The following is a 15,245-nucleotide window of genomic DNA, read 5'->3' as shown; positions in this document are numbered from 1 at the left end:
ATAACTGCCCATGGCGTATAGAGTTTCAAGCATTAAAGGAAATCACCAAATTCACAACCTATTCAAGAGGCTACCAGTACATCCTCAACAGGCACATGCTACCTTTACGGCTGTGACACACGCTAAGCGGGGCGGACAGACACAGTGAACACTGCTAAGTGCCTGTTTGTTAAGTGTTTCATGAGTGTTATAATACTGTTCACAACTTACAACAAACCCAGGAAGAAACGAATATTATAATGCACATTTCACAGTTTCACCAACAGATTAAGGGAGGTTACACTCTAGTCCAAGGCCCTTTGGTGAGGAAATGGCGATTTAAACCTGTATCTGAGCCCAGGCCTTGGCTACATCTCTCTCCAAACCACCTGTCCAATATACAAGTTTGCACAGGCCAGCTCTTAAATGCAATGTGTGCCACCGTTTGTCAATGTTTGTTAATTACCATAAACTGCTCTCAGAAACCGCTACAGAAAAGACAGGTGTACCCACATCCCTGCCAACAAAGTAGAGGAATTCTGCCTTGCCTTCTGTAATGTGCAGAAACCATTCCCTACACCACCAAATTCAAATGTATGCTTCATCCGTGTTTATGTTTGCACACGGAATATTAAAGTAGAAGGTACCTGCAGTAATTCTATCTCGGTTCCTTTCCAAGTTTCCAGATTATCCACAATCAGTCTGTGAATGAAAATACTACAATGTGAATGAAAATACTGCAACCATGTCAGTAAACAAATAATGCTGAAACCAAATCATCAGCGGCTGCTGCCATCCCCCAGCGAGGACAGTCCTGAAGGCCAGCCTCTACGGCCACTCACAACAGTGCCCTCTGAACAGAATGAGAATAAGAAAAGACAGGATACTTGCCCTAGATAGCTAGGTGCTTGTCTAAAGAATGAATGCAGTGAGCCCACGTGATACATAGAAAATCACTAAACTCTTTAACTTGACATACCTGACTTTCTTTAGATAACAAACAATGTTTTATTGTTCCAACTACCTGGTCTTTGTTGTAAAGCTCCTATATATCCTAACTCCTCCCCAACCTCTTCGGAGCAGTCCCTCAGAGCGATCTGAGAGGCTGTCATCCCGGCTCGAGTCCTCCCGGCAAATAAAACATAACTCTTAACTTTTAGGCTGCACATGTATTTCAGTCAACAGTTTTGGACACCATGAAGGGACCCAGAGCAGACTTTCTCCACCTGAACTCTCCGAGTATCCGGAGCCTTGGTACCAGCAGTGGCCCTTTGTGCCCATCCACCTCCTCGGGGAGTCCAGATGAATTTGGGTGAGTCTATCTTGGTTCTCGGATCTCCCATATTGGGTGATAATCCTGAGTTTTATTTGGCGGTGTATCCAGGTACCTGGCCCTCCAGTTGAAAGATACTGGGGGGGAAAAACCCACCCAGTGGAGACATACTGGGTGGGGCCTGGTTGAAAGATAACGGGAAACACCCATCTTTAGGAGACGTCCAAGGTGGGGCTGGTTGAAAGATACCAGGAAAATACCCAGTGGAGACATCCGGAGTGGGTCCATGTTGAAAGACACTGGGGTCAGGACTGAGTGGTTAGGTAAGAGGCTGGTCTAATGTTTTCCTCAATTTGGTTACCTCCATTGAATTTTTCAGAATAAAAGTAAAACTCTTATGAGGAACCTTTCAACTCCAAAAATGGGACCCCCTTCCTGGCTCGTAACAGTTTTCTCGGATGACTGAGAAACTTGCAGGAGTGGTATAGGCAAAGACTTCATGCCATAGAGTTGTCCCTGCGGGAAAACCTACTAGCAATTTTATTCTGACATCCCTACCTTAGAATGGGGAATAGAACTTTCAAAAAAAAAAAAAAAAAAAAAAAAAAAAGAAAGAAAGAAAGAAAGGAAGAAAGAAAAGGAAAAAAAGATAAAGAAATGACATATTGCCAGCCTCCAACTAATACCCCAGCCAGGTTTATATACATACAAAACTTACAAATTTAATTTGGAATTAAAAAAAAAATCTCACTCTTAAAGTAACTAACCAGGCCTGATAAAAACATTTTTTGGAATTCTGGACTTATAAAAATCAAAACCCTTTTAGGGGGAACTTGGATTTCTCTTCCTGTGTCCTTGAAATATAAACGTTTTATCTTTCGCTGGGTGTTTTATGTGTGTGTATGTATGTATATATGTGTTTCCTTTTTGTTTTTAATGGAAAATTTGGACTCTGCCATGCAAAAGGTACAAGTATTGTGTACATATGGTGGCCACACAAATAAATTGGGATTCTCAACAATCTTTTGTACCAATTTTCAGGCATTTTGCCATCTTAACCTTTGTTGCATCAGTCTGGACCATGAACTGCTTTACCTTTTGGAGAGTAAACTTTTGAATTTTATTTAGGCAGCACCCCTACTCTCATTTGGAAAAGCCTCTTCATCTTATTCGTTTAAAATCACTATATATATATAAATTGATGGCCATATGATGGATCCCTTAATTTAGAAAACTTTTAAATTGGTAAAAGTTGAAAGAGCTCTCATTATAAACAGCCGTTTTATTGGTACCTATTAAAATCAAGTTTAAAGGTAGAAAATGTATCTAATGGTTAATCTAAGAACTTATTTTAAAAAAACTGGTTTAAAAAGCTACATTTATGTTTTTCCTTTCCCATTAATGGTTTTAGAGATGTTAATAAAATCTTAGAATAATTAATGTTAATTAGGTTGCGTAACTGGAAAAAAGAATGCAAAAATGTCGAAAGATTTTTTTCTTAACGGAAAAAAAAAAAAAGATAAGGGGCTTATCCAAAATGGGTAAATTTTTTTGATGGTTATTTTGAATGAGATAAATAAAATGGACATTGTTGGATTTAGAGACAAGATTTTAATACTACACTACGTAAAGTTAAAAAAAAAAAGTGGCCAAACAGATAACCTCCTGCCCCCCAAAATTAAAGTTCAAACAATTCCGTTTTATTTACCCCAGTTTAAAATGTATGTATTTATAGGGATAGATACATATAATATATTTAGACTGTGATATTTGATCAATGACTGGGGCAACAGACCAATTAATCAAATTAAAAGTTGAGAAGGGCCTAAGTTCTTTGGCTAAAACTTGGGTATCCCAGAGACTTTTCTATAAAATTAGATACAGTGAAAAAAAAAAAAAAAGAAAGAAAAGAAAAGAAGAAAAATGCTTCTGGCATTCCTTCTAGAAATAAAAATTATTGATTAAACCTAATAAATATTAAAATTAAAGGTATTAGAGTTAATAAAATTGAGATAAAAGTTTGTAAAATTGGTATGTTTAAATGGGCTTTATATAAACTTTTTGCTTAATTATGTTGTGGGATAGATACTTTTCAATGGAAAAACGCTTCCTGTTCTTGGTATTACAAGGCTTGGCACATTTCTGTCCCTCAGAAAATATTAATTGAACAAAATAAAGGAAAGCAATAGAGTTACATGAGCCGTCCAATATAATGTAAAACTAAAAACTAATATTCAGTGGCTAATAGAAAAATATAATAAGAGGTTTACCCTGGGTTTAACTTATAACTCAAGGAAAAGAGACCTTACTAAATGCCTTATGCAAGCTTTGGAAGACAAGATAAATTGAACCTTAAAGTTTTAAAACATGGAATTCTTTGTTTACAGCTCTTCTCATTGATACAAAAAAGCCAAATAAGGAGATAAAATTGGGCCTGCATGACAGAGCAGTTCTCTGGGGAACTGCAAGTGTCTGTCATTGTCTTGCAGATCAGAAATGTATACACAGCAAACAGTGACCTAGGACTGAGCCTAATTAGCTCAATGAGATAAAACTTAAGGCCAAAGAAATTTTTGGCATTTTAGAACCCAGAACTCTGATGGGTCCGTCAGACTTTGTCAAGAAATCTTAAATGTCCTTTTCATAAATAGTAAGCCTTAGTGATTTGAGCAAGCAAATTAAGTTTACTCCAACTATTATTATACCTATCTTATAAGTAAGTTTTAAAGTGAAGCTATGAGATCTCTAGCTTTGGTCTGTTTATAAGCCTGAGTACACATTATAGATGTGAGATATTTCTACTGCTAAAAAAAAAAAAACAAAGTCAAAGAGCTCTGCTTAATTGACGTAAAAAGTAATAGCTTACAAATTAAGTATTGTAAAAATAAAAACTGACTAAGTTGACCTTCAGGTTCACGTGAACTGGTAAATATTCAATATTAAGATAACACTTGGTATTGTTTAGTTTAAGTATGTTCTAATTAATATAGACATCTTTAAAGTCATCAATATTAAGTATAAAACCTTTACTGTACCTAGGTTTAATGAAAGTCAAATAAGATCCTGATATATCTGTTACAGATTTGTCAAAAAAATAATAGTAATGTGGTGTGATAAAATTTGAAGTAAATTAAATGCAAATGAGAAGAGAGTTTTGGGTAAATATTTAAAAATATATATTTAAAATGTATGCTTAAAATAATCTCTAAAAGTTTGGTATCTAAATTCTAGAGTTGTGCTAAATTAAGTTAAATGATAGGATTTTATTTAATAGCTATACCATTTTCAGATAAAATAAGATTGAAATATGAATTACTTAACATATGACTTCCTCTTACAGAGAAACTAAAGGTGTTTAGAAATATTAATAAATGCTTGGTGCCACTCTGAAATAGTCTCTATTATTAAGGGAAAGATCTCAGTATCCTAGGAAGGTAAGATAAATGTGTAAAGGAAGATATAAGGAATGGAATTATATTTTGTTAATGAAAAATAGTGACTTTGTCCTGAATCTGGTTACTTCTGAATGGAAGAAAAAATAAGGGACACACTAATACGAGTATAGAAAGCTGGGGAAGGCTTGTGGAAGAGGAACCCTAAGGAAAGAGTTTTTTACGTGGTCAGAATTGGCTAAGTTTAGAATCAATTTGGGCAAAGTAAATGAATCTTAGAAGTAAGCTGGTACAAGACTAGATTTGGTTTTCTCTCTGTTAAGGGGACAAAATTTTCTTAAAATATTAATCCACCTTCAGTAACAAATTGTAAAGCTTCTTATGCGACTTAAGTGATCTGTTGTGCCTTTAACTTTGAAATATTTTCTTCTTAATGAGTAAGTACTACTTTACAGTGATCTATACGTTTATCTGACCAAGTGTTTTGAAAACTTTTAACAAGCTCCCCAAATATCAATTTCTCATTAAAATTCTTTTAGTCTCCAGTTAACTATGGGATGCTACAAAGGGTCCCTGAAACATCTCAAAGAGAGATTTTAAAGTAGTAAGTTTCATTTGGCATGTTAACTAACATGGGAAGTATTGTCAAATGAATAATAAATCTTCCTAGGTTATATTGTATGAGAAAATATTATTAATATAGATATTCTAGAAATTATATGGACTCCCTAACATTCTGGTATATCTGAAATGTTACCAGTCATAATTCTGGTTATTGTGACCAGGTTTCTTTATAGATTACAGTGTAATGTTGTTTAACCATGCTGTTAATTCTGTTGTCATTTATAGGCAGGTAATTGTTTTCTTCTGATGATTTTGCAAAATACTCTCTCTTCAAGGAGATTTACTGATTTCTAATAAATTTCAAACTATAGCACTGAAATAAACTGGGTAAGAAATTTAAAGGTCTAATGAAACTCTGATTAAAAGAATTAGTTACGTGGGACTGAGTAAACTGATGAATATGGTTACAATTTTTGATTTTGTCTGAAATACTACTGGCTTTTAACCTGTTTACCAGACATAAAGAAACTCTTCTCCTTAAACTAGTTATGATTCACGTCAATATGACAAATTATACCTATGTAAGCAGACTTAGAACAGTTATCTTTTCTCTCTATCTGATCCCTCAAGAGACTAAAATCTTTAAGGTCCCCAGTGGCTCTATGAGATAAATTAGGAAGATCGTCTCCTAACAGGTATAGGAACCTCAAGGTATTTTAAGGACTTCAAAAAGAAAAGAATTTACCTAAATCTGTTAGGCAGAAATCTATGACAAGCCCTTGACGGGGCCTTCCTGGCCTTAGCAAACCTTATTAACATTCTAGCTTAAAAGTCCTTATTAAAAGTTCCAACACAGCCAATTTAAAAGAGCCTATATGATCAAATAATCAGACTTAACTTGTAAACAAATTCACCTTGATTTGACTATATTTGATAAAAATGAGGGAACTTTAGAGAGAAAAAGATTATATTTTAGTGGATATTAAATTCTCATTTTGTTCATTGAGGTCTATATTTAGTAAGACACTTCCCAGATCATTCCTTGCTGTCATGTTACATTGCTGCAAAGTTTAATTGAATTATTAAAAGGACACTGTATGTTTCTTTCTGAAGCTTATTAATATATCCTTGGGTAAAAATCCAATGCCCCATGACATGCGGCCACGGGATTATACATACTGGAACAGGCATGACTTAAAAAACTGTCTCCAACATGAATGGAAGGACTCTATCAGGTACTCCTAACTAGACCATACACAGCAAAGCTGAAGGAAACTGACTTTCAGATTCATTTCCAATCAGAAGGAGCCCCTGCAGTGCACTGGCCTATAGAGCACTGCTCACCTTCAAACAATGCCCAAATGGAGAAAAAGCTACCAGGCCAGGATGAGAAGACGACGACATATGAGGTAGACAGCTGACCCAAGACACCAGACCAGGCCTGTATACCAATTACTTTGATAATTTCTCCTACCTTTGATTATGAACTACTCCAATTGTTAAGTTTATGGTAAATTACCTATGTCTAGTACTTCTGTGTTACCTTGGTGGGTTTCCCTACTCCAAGGCTCTAACTAGATAGCCCTCAGAAACGTTATTCTAAAAAGGAAATTATAGTTCTGTTTAGGCCACTGTTGATCTTACAAGGTGGGAGACTTCCCCTGGCCAATTAATACCTGCTCGAAGCCTGACCATAAATACGAACTTTCTCGTAAGATCACTCAAACTCAGTCAGAAACACAAGAAAAATTTTAACCCAAAAATATAACTTCTTGACTATTAAATTCTTAATTGTGACTTTATTAACGTTACTAGCTCTATTACTTATATCCTGTCTATTTTATAAGATTGTGTTCTCTTACATTTCCCAAAGTGTAGCTAGGCCTACAACAAGATTGATGATGGCAAATCATATTGAAGAAATACATAAAATTTATAACCCTGCATAAAAAAATTATAACAGTGTGATTCTATGTATGGGAATGAGCAACGAAGGGTAAACATTTCCTGGATCATAACAGACTAGTAAGACAGGCCATCCAGAGAACTTTTAGTAACAACAGGGCCTGATAAAAACACCTAACACCTTGAATGGCAGGTCAGAAGTTTCTTCAACCTGAACTAGGAATGAGCCTTCATAGCACCCTGGGACAAAATTGGTCATGAAATGTCTCTCAAAATATTGGTCGAATTTAGGACCAAGGGGGAGCAGTGTGAATGAAAATACTACAATGTGAATGAAAATACGGCAACCATGTCAGTAAACAAAGAATGCTGAAACCAAGTCATCAGCACCTGCCACCATCTCCCAGGGAGGACAGGCCTATAGCTGAGCCTAAGCAGCCACTCAGAATGGTGCCCTCTGAGGGGACTCAGAATAAGAAAGGACAGAATACTGGCCCTAGATAACTAGGTGCTTGCAAAATAAATGAATTCAATGAGCCAAAATGTTTACTTCCTCCCATACAAAGAAAATCACTAAATTCTTGAAGTTGAGATGCCTGGATTTCTTTAGATAACAAGCAATCGTTTATTCTTCCAACTCCCTGGTCTTTGTTGTAAAGTTCCTATATAATCCTAGCTCCTCCCCTACTTCTTGGGAGCAGTCCCTCAGACAGATTTGAAGGCTGTCATCCTGCCTCGAGTCATCCCGCCAAATAAAGCATAACTCTAAACTTTCAGGCTACACATTTCTTTCAGTCGACAAGTCCCAGAATAGACACAACTCATCAATTCTGTAATGGAACACACTGGATCAGGAACCAAAAGCATGTTCTAGTCTAGAAAAACTACGGGACCCTCTTTCTTCCTGTCATTATACAATCCCACCAGAAATCATTAATTTGCTGTCTGCTCATCTGGCAACCAAACTCAGAGAATAGTCAACTCAGCAGAGTGCCGTGCCGGGGAGAACACCCCGCAGCAGCATGGCGGGCTGCCTGCCCTCCCGCACGCTCTGCTGACCCCTAGTGTCCTCCGTGGAGACCAGGCCAACAGAGCTGTTCCCAACAGCTGCAAAGTCCCACACATTAAATAAAAGCGTTTTATTTTATACGATATGTTACGTATATAACCATCTCTGAAGACAGCTTTGCAAGAAGCCCAAACCTTCAACATTAATCTGCAAAGGCAAATGCTGCCCCCAAGGGAAAACAAGTCTTAAAACGATGCTAAGGCCTCCAAAGTCCTCTCCAGGACCATCAATCAAACTGCCTGCAGGCCTGCAACTGCAGGCGGCTACATGTCTGTTTTTAAAGCAACCCCTTCCTGCCGTCAGGTGCTACAATGTCCCTCTACGCCCTCCCATCTGAGGGTAAGAGCAGCCAATGCAGAACCTTGCAGGGAAGCACTGACAAGACTGGACACAGAGGATCAGAGCTAAACTAAGCCTTCTGATGACACGAGCTTGTCACTGGGTCATTTTACAGATGAAGATATATAGAGAGAGGTGGGGTGATCTTGCTCAAAGTCACACAGCTAATAAGTGGCGAAGTCTGTAACCCAGCTACACCCTCCGTTGTGACGCCCCCGCTGGGACGCCCACAGGGTTCTCTCGTGCCTGCCGGACCAGTCATTTACTGTCACTCATAACCCACCACAGGGTCTGACACTAGCCTGCCTTTTCAGCCTCTTCTCCCTCTAGTTTCTCAGGAACAAGGCTGCTCGGGACACTGTGTGACTTCCGGCTCCCCAAACCCTCCGTGCTCAGGGTGCTCTTGCCTGTGCATCCAGCACCCTGCTCAGAGGCTCTTCCTCCCCTGCAGGAACACGTTCCCACTCTCGGCAGGGACACCCCCACAGGGAAGCTCTCTTTTCGCACTCAGCATGGCAGGTGTCCCAGGCCACATCCCGAGCTGCCCCATTAGGACTGCGGGTGCCCAGGTTTGCTAGTCAGACCAGCAGCCTCAGAGCCAGGGTTTATGCCCGGGTCACCCTGCAAACCTACTGCCCGCCATACAGCCCCCAGCCAGCAGTTCACCTGGAAGTCGCAGCAAGTGCCCCACCCAATCCCGAAGTCTCTTCATTTGCCAGCACCGCTGATGACTGGTCTCCAACCTTTGGTCAGTTTTGCACAAAACAGCAGCTTCCACTGTGAAGCAGGGGGTTTTCTCTTCTGCTACCCATCCTTACTGGACACGTCAAGGGAAACCAAAAGGCCTTTTCTCAACCCTTTTCTGATGACACCCTCCCACCCACAATATTCACATGCTCAAGAGCTTTGGGTCCACGTGGTTTTGTTTCCCATACGCTAAGTGGCTCAAAACACTGCGGGATTCTTTCTCTTTTGAGAGTATTTGTTTGTACTGAGTTTATCGGCTTTAATCACTTTTTGTGTCTCTCTTCAGTGTCCCTCGCAGTTGCCACTTCTTACTCCCTTCAGCAGCCTCCCTCCCAACATCTAGTCTAGGAAATCAGCTGTGATGAGAGGCCCGGGGGCAGTCACAGGAGATGGAACTAAGGCACAGAGAGGCGACATAATTTGCCTGAGAAGATCTGCTTCAAGCCCCAACACTGTGTGTCACGTCCCTCTGTTTAACTCTTATGCTAAACTAGTTAACTTTTTATAGATTATGGTTATAAACAGATGAGGTATCAAAATACATACAAGGACACACATCAGCTCTATGATGTTCATTAACTCCACTATTTCGTTTCTAATTATTTTATTTTTGTTAAAAATATTAGGAACCTCTGCAGTCAATATAGCAAAATGTTAATGGGTTTTAAATCCAGAATGTAGAGGCGTAAGTGTATCATTAATCATAATTATTTGTATGCTCACAAAATGATTTGACAGTCTCTCTCCCCTCCTGCTACTCGCTACTGGCTCTCACCTGAACTCCCAGACCACACATCGAACAGCCTTTCACTTTACCCACAGTTGAACTCATCAGTTTTCCCCCAGAGCTCCCTCTGCAGCTTTCCCTCCTCAGAGCACAGCAGGACCGTCACTTACCTCATTAATCCACCCAGAAACCTGGGCCTAACTCCATCCTACCTTCACAGACATCATTCATCCTTTCTTTTTTACCATCTAAACATGCCTAAAGTCTGTTCGTTTTTTCCCAGTGCCTGTCCCACTGACTGTCCCACCGCTCAGGTGGAAGCCACCAACACTGCACACCTGGACTCACGAGTCTCCTAAGTGGCTCCACAGCCGCTCTCCCATACTAGACACAAAAGGGATATTGTCACTCCCGTGCTTTTATGACTCTTTTCAAACCTACTGTTCTTAGAAGAAACTCCAAGTTTTTCACCTGGTGAAGGTGTTTGCCATGAAACTTTGAGCTCAGGAAAGGCAGGACCCCCCTCCTTCTTGGCCCTCCCCTTTCCCCAAGGCCCAGCCCTCTCCCCCTCAGCCCAGCCCTCTGGCACTGCGCTGGCTCAGGAGAACCTGCTGAGCTACACCAGCCTGTATTCTAACCCTGGTCTTGAGTTCTTAGCAAACTGCTTCACTTATCCATACAAATCCAAGGTAGATTAGAAAGATTTTAGATGTTGAGCTAGACTATTGATTTGGGGATTTTGCACTAGCAAACTGCAAGTACATGTTCTAATGACTCTGTCTTCTTAAAACCACACCCAGGTTGTAGTAGTATTTGTGGAATGTCTTCGGAGTAAAAGGGACTGTACTTTAACAGACTATATGTTTTATAACATGAACAACCCGGATAGTGTCACAAATGGAATCTCCTCACAAGTGACAGAAGACAGGTGAGAGGCACAAAGCAACAGGTCTCAAAGATGGTAAGAGCAAAGTTGTTTCACCAACCCCCCCAAAATTCCTGAACCAAAAATTCTGAATTTTGAAAGTAAAAGGCTATCATATATAGAAATAAAATAAATGATCCTCTTCATCAGTGTTTCAAGATCTGACTCCAGATATTTTAGCAGGCCATACTGAATCCTAGCACAGAAAAATCAAATGGACTAGTGGTGAGTAAGTTCCAGGAAAACGGCAGTAATTCCTCCACTTGTGTAAAGACATACACTCACCTGCCGAAGGTGAATGTAGAACGCATTCTGGAGAAATTTGGAAGCTTCCAGGGTCCGCTTCTGAATGGCAAGGACACGGACAGCTTGGGAGCATGCTTCTAACTCAGTCACCGGCATTCTTACACTGCAGGGGGAAAAGGAGGCCCTCAGTCGAGAGCAGAGATATTCCTGTCGTGTCTCCCAGGCCGCGCCTCGGGGACTCAGTGCCCTGCAGCATCCCGGCCCCAGGCGACGACACGCAGCGTGGCCCACCCTAGCAGGAGGGGCACTGTGCTTGAGAAATCCCATCCCCGATGGGGGCAAGAGGGGCTGGTGGGGTTGAGTGAACCTATAAATGCCCGCAGAAATATGCCTGCATTCATTCAAGTGATACAAGCAACAGTAGCAGGCTATTTAACAAAATTTCAACCTTCAGTGGAAATTTTGCCATTCCTTTCCACTTGTCCCCTGCACTCTGAGACAGGCTTAGGCTCTCTCACACCTGCAACTCTGAAGTAATAGTTGTGAAGTAATTTTACTTTGCTGCAAGTGTCCTCGCTCCCCGTGTCACTGTGTCTGTCCTCTCTTAACACAGTCGGATATCTTCCTGGATCTCTACCTGAGTTCCATTCTCCTCCTCCACAGATCCTGAGATAAAGGTCAAGTGAAGACACATGACCAGAATAGGCACTGTGGACTTGACCGAAATCCACAGTGACCCCCTAGGTGAGTGCTGCCCACCCCTTACCTTCGATTCTCAGGGTTCTGCCCAGGGTGACATCCAGCCCAGAGAGGTGGCCCAATTAAAAGCTATGTGGCTTGGGCACGGGGACAGGTGCAGGAGCTGGTTCCGGGGCCAGGCCCCTCCCCACGTCTGCACCCCTCTCCCCCGAAGCCCCGCTGCCAAGAACTCAGGCTCCGTGATCTGATGTCCTTCTCTTCTACTCTACTCCAAACCCCTTTCCTTTTCCTTTTTTCCCTAATTATCCCCAGCTGGAGTGATTTTTCAATCGCAGTATCTAAAAAATTTCCTGCATCCGAAAATGAGCTCTCCAGATATCAATGCCCATATGCTGGCTCCTGAAGAGAGCCGCTGGCTAGGGGGACCCTCACCAACACTCACGGGGCATCAGACATGTTCCAGGGTCGGCCACCCCCAACAAGAATTTGCTGTGACCCCTATGCCCGCACAGCATCCCTGCTCACAAAAAGATAGTTGGCCCACTTATCGGTTATTAAGAAGCAAAAATACAAAATTGCTCATGTTTCTTACTAAAATTATCTATGAAGCGGAAAAGGGAATTGTAATAGAAAAGAACAATTTTGACCCCATGTTAGGTCTGTTCCTTTGGCTTTAACCCTGTGCCCTGTTTTCTAGGCTCAGACTTGCTATCTCTGCACCATTTGTAAAAGAAAGTTGCCTTTAGACTGAAATATCCAGGACAGCCTCTACTCCTGGCCGTGATCTTGAAGGATGCTAACTAATCTGCACTTATGTAGAGATGGCAAGTTGCAAAATAGAGAATAACTTTGTTTTATTTTTGGAGGTTTTACAGGGGCAACATGATTTGATCCACATGGACAGCTGCAAGAACAGCGGATTCAAAGGACAAGCAATTCATACAACAAGAAGTTTCCAACAACCAACTGCAGCCCGGCCCCTTTTTAGTATAAAAGGAGACTCAATTCTGACTTGGGGAAGATGGTTCTCCAGGACATCAGTCTGCCATCTTCTGGGTCTGCCAGCTTTGCAAATAAAGTCACTATTCCTTGCTCCAACACCTCATCTCCCAGTTTATTGGCCTGTCATTTGGTGAGCAGAATGAGTTTGGACTCGGTAACAAAATGACTGCATTGGAGGCAGTATGTCTCCACTGTTTCCTCGCTTCCAATATGTAACATGCACATTATTTATGATCTAGTGCAAATAATTCATCAAAGACAACCACAAAAAGAAACTATACTCACCCAGCTATCAACACTGAAGTCAAAACCTGTCAATTTTATATGCTGTTTAAGAACACAACCGAAAAACCTAACAGAGGGAGTCGATTCCACGGAAATATAATTATTTCTACTCCTTCAAAACTTTTTCTTTTCTTTTCTATTTTATTTTGTTTTGCTTATTGAAAAGAAAATAAAAGTCAAATCATTTTATTTCACGTATTTTTGTTATAGCTACACACTTTAAATACTACAAAAAGACTTAAATTGCAATAAAAAATTGTTCATATATTAGTATAAAGATATATACACAATCAAAGGGGATTAGGAAAGGAATGGACATTTACTAAAAATCCACTGCAATCCAGTCTTTTACAAGCATATCCTGGAATATAAGCTCTATTATCCAGGGAGCCTCACCCACATTCTCACTACTGAGTCCCTTAGTAATCAACCACTAAGTCACCAGCATAGAACCATGTGATCAGTATTTTAGGAATAAATGAGGGAATTAGTTCATTCAATTCTAAAACAAAATCCTAAAATGAATACTGAACTTATTTAAAGATAAAGAAACTTTGTCCCCAAAAAAGTAAAGTTTCTTCCTCAAGGTCATAAAGCTAATAACTGGTAAATTCAAGATTTGAACTTATCTGCCTGATTCTAAAAACTAAGGTGGAAATCCCATTCGACTGGGGAGTGTCCAGCTGCACAGCCTATCACCCTATCTTTGTTCAGAGCTGGCCTTAGACAGCCTGAGACAGCACCCCATTCCTGTGGAACTCAAGGGCAAACGATAACAATAAGGATTTTATATCCAGCAGTTTCTTAGGTCTCATGTATATAAAGTGTCAGCAGGTCAGCAGAAAATCTCTGGGAACCATGAGTGGGTCCAGACCTTTTTGCTGATTAGAAACTCAATCTATCAGGATAGAGTGACCTTCCCATGAGAGGCCACATGGACATAAACTAAAGGCAGCTGAACAATGGAAACTAGCAAGACCCCGGAACTAAAGCAAGGATCCCTGCCATCCCCCACCCAGTTGCCTCTTCATCCGCGTGGACATGAAGACAGAAGACCCGGGTTCTTGTCCAAGTTACACTATCATGGATTCTCACCCATAAAAAGGTACGACTCTATGCTGTCCTAAGTCCTTTCCAACTCAAATATGATGACACCAATATCTCAGCAGAATATCTATGTCTCCACTTCCCCTCTTCTAATAGGAGACTATTTCTGTGGACACAAAGCAGAAATCCAATTTAAAAAACCATGCAAGAAGCCAGGCGAATTTCTGCTTAAGAGACTTTGCTCTCACGCTCAGTGAATGAAAACTCATAAAAAGTGGTCCTTCTCCCTCAGCAAATGGGAGGTAGCCTGATTGTGTGTGTGTGTGTGTGTGTGTGTGTGTAAATCAAATATAATCATGTCTGGGACGTGTACAGATTATTTCTAATTTCACTGTAATTTCATGGGGATGAGTCAACATTTAAAGTAATTTGAATGTAGTGTTCTGAGACAGACTCAGTCTCTTTTGGTGGAGGAGGTGAAAGGGGAGAGTAAAGGAGGAAAAAAGTAAATGAAGCAAAGAAGTAAGAATACTGCTAGGGAAAGGCAAGACGTTAATTTTGTTCCTCATTGCATCACATACAAATTAGGGACTGGCTTTCCCCCGATGCCTTATGGAGCACTGAGTTGCAGAAGAGGAGGCGACAGCCCATTTCTCACTGAGATTGTGACTGTACGTGGCATCTTATAGACACAAATCATTTACCCTGATCAAACACTCTAGCAGCAGGCTGTAATTCTCCTGTTTTGAGAGACAAGAAAACAGGAGTTCAAAGCGGGTAGATAACTTGACAAAATTCAGAGGACCAGTAAACAAGAGAGGATGAATTCAAACTCAGATCTGAATGCAGAGTCTCATCTTCCCACTCCCAGGGCTGGAAATTCCTTAACACACAGGCTCCCCAGCTCCCCTGCAGTGTTCCTGGCGCCAAGCATTTCCCATGGTAATGGTCTCCAGTTCTCACAGACACAGCGCTCTGTGTAGCCAATGACCTTGATCAGACCTTGATCATCTACCTGCCACGCCCACCAGGCTTCACCATACAGG

At 40.6% G+C, this 15,245-nt stretch overlaps 1 protein-coding gene across 26 annotated transcripts in view; it reads right to left on the bottom strand.

Moving 5' to 3' along the window:
* LOC141573361 (uncharacterized) overlaps positions 1-15,245 on the bottom strand; it is an 89,639-nt gene that overhangs the window by 17,799 nt on the left and 56,595 nt on the right. For all 26 annotated transcript variants that reach the window (XR_012499048.1, XR_012499046.1, XR_012499050.1 and 23 more), the window contains one exon: positions 11,206-11,329. The gene's annotated coding sequence lies outside the window, so the exon portion shown is untranslated. The remainder of the gene's footprint in view (positions 1-11,205; positions 11,330-15,245) is intronic.

This window comes from Camelus bactrianus, chromosome 15 (assembly GCF_048773025.1).
Source record: "Camelus bactrianus isolate YW-2024 breed Bactrian camel chromosome 15, ASM4877302v1, whole genome shotgun sequence".
Classification (NCBI taxonomy): Eukaryota; Metazoa; Chordata; class Mammalia; order Artiodactyla; family Camelidae; genus Camelus; species Camelus bactrianus.
The sequence above is the reverse complement of the archived record's forward strand: the minus strand, read 5'-3'. Positions and strand labels throughout refer to the sequence as shown.